The following is a 2,434-nucleotide window of genomic DNA, read 5'->3' on the forward strand; positions in this document are numbered from 1 at the left end:
TATTTGAAGAAATAATTGCTGAAAACTTCCCTAACCTAAGAAAGGAAACAGACATCCAGGTACAGGAAGCACAGAGAGCCCCAAACTAGATAAACCCAAAGAGGCCCACACCAAGACACATCACAATTAAAATGTCCAGAATTAAAGATAAAGAGAGAATCCTAAAAGCCTCAAGAGGAAGACAAGTTACATACAAAGGAAACCCTATAAGGCTATCAGCTGACTTCTCAGCAGAAACCTTACAGGCTAGAAGAGAGTGGCATGATATATTTAAAGTGCTAAAAGAAAAAAACCTGCAGCCAAGAATACTCTACTCAGCAAGGTTATCATTCAAAATGGAAGGAGAGATAAAAAGTTTCCCAGACAAGCAAAAATTAAAGGAGTTTGTCACCAAGAAACCAGTACTAAAAGAAATGCTAAAGAGACTTGTTTAAGGGGAAAAGAAAAGACCACAAATAAGAAAAATTATCTATTTCCATGATAAGAGGGTAACAGACACAAATGCACAAAAAAGAGGTTAGATATGATACCAAAAACATAAAATGTGGGGGGAGGGGAGTTAAAGAGTAGAGCTTTCAGATGGAGGTCAAACTAAAGAGACTATCAACTTAATATAGACTGTTATATACGTAGGTTATTATATATGAACCCCATGTTAATCACAAACCAGAAACCTATAATAAATACACAAAAAACTAAGAGAAAGGAACCCAAACATAATACTAAAGAAAGCCATCAAACCACAAGGGAAGAGAGCAAGAGAAGAAGAAAGGAACAGAGAAGAACTACTAAAACACCGAGGAAAAAGTTAAAAAATGGCAGTAAGTACATACTTATCAATAGCTACCTTAATTGTCAATGGAGTAAATGCTCCAATTAAAAGGCACAGGGTGGCTGATTGGATAAAAAACCAAGACCCATATATATGCTGCATACAAGAGACACACTTCAGAACTAAAGACACTCACAAACTGAAAGTACAGGGATAGCAAAAGATACTCCATGCCATTGGCAATGAGAAGAAAGCTGGGGTAGCAATACTCATATCAGACGAAATAGACTTTAAAAGAAAAACTGTAAAAAGAGACAAAGAAGGGCACTACATAATGATTAAGGGAATAATCCAACAAGAGGACATAACACTTTTAAATATCCATGCATCCAATGCAGGAGCACCTAAATATATAAAGCAATTATTAACAGACATAAAAAGAGAAACAGAGGGGCCAGCCCCGTGGCTTAGCGGTTAAGCGTGCACGCTCCGCTACTGGCGGCCTGGGTTCGGATCCCAGGCACACACTGACGCACCACTCGTCCAGCCATGCTGAGGCGGCGTCCCACATACGGCAACTAGAACGATGTGCAACTATGACATGCAACTATCTACTGAGGCTTTGGGGAGAAAAAGGAGGAGGACTGGCAATAGATGTTAGCTCAGGGCTGGTCTTCCTCAGCAAAAAGAGGAGGATTGGCATGGATGTTAGCTCAGGGCTGATCTTCCTCACAAAAAAAAATAAAATAAAAAATAAAAAAAGAGAAATAGTAGCATAATAATAGTAGGGGACTTTAACACTCCACTTACACCAACGGATAGATCATCCAAACAGAAGATCAATAGGAAACATTGGCCTTAAATGACACACCAAAACAGATGGACCTAGTAGATATATACAGAACATTCCATCCAAAAACCAAAGAATATACATTCTTTTCAAATTCACATGGAACATTCTCCAGGATTGATCACATATTAGGCCACAAAACAAGTCTCCATAAATTTAAGAAGATTGAAATAATACCAAGCATCTTTTCTGACCACAGTGGTATGAAACTAGAAATCAACTATAGGAAGAAAATCAGAAAAGCCACAAACATGTGGAGATTAAACAAAATGCTAATGAACAACGATTGGGTCAATGAAGAAATCAAAGGAGAAATCAAAAAATACTTGGAGTGCTCGCTTCAGCAGCACATATACTAAAATTGGAATGATACAGAGAAGATTAGCATGGCCCCTGTGCAAGGATGACATGCAAATTCATAAAGCATTCCATATTTTTAGAACTCACACAACTGAACAACAAAAAAACAAAAAAACCGATCAAAAAATGGGCAGAGGAAATGAACACACACTTCTCCAAAGAAGATATACAGATGACCAATAGGCACATGAAAAGATGTTCAACATCATTAATCATCAGGGAAATGCAAATCAAAACAACACTAAGATATCACCTCACGCCTGTTAGAATGGCTATAATCACCAAGACAAAAAACAACAAATGTTGGAGAGGATGTGGAGAAACAGAGAACCATCATACACAGCTGGTGGGAATGCAAACTGGTGCAGCCTCTATGGAAAACGGTATGGAGATTCCTCAAAGAATTAAAAATAGAGATGCCCTATGATCCAGCCATCCCACTACTGGGAATC

At 38.1% G+C, this 2,434-nt stretch overlaps 1 non-coding gene across 1 annotated transcript; it reads left to right on the forward strand.

Annotated features, from left to right (window-relative positions):
* The first annotated feature begins 1,953 nt into the window (after window positions 1–1,953).
* On the forward strand, window positions 1,954–2,060 carry LOC147917356 (U6 spliceosomal RNA). The gene has a single exon (XR_015552130.1). It is a non-coding gene; the product is annotated as a U6 spliceosomal RNA (small nuclear RNA).
* Window positions 2,061–2,434: the final 374 nt, after the last annotated feature.

The sequence above is a fragment of the Ceratotherium simum genome, chromosome 4 (genome assembly GCF_057802395.1).
Source record: "Ceratotherium simum simum isolate JZ-2026a chromosome 4, ASM5780239v1, whole genome shotgun sequence".
NCBI classification, from domain to species: Eukaryota; Metazoa; Chordata; class Mammalia; order Perissodactyla; family Rhinocerotidae; genus Ceratotherium; species Ceratotherium simum.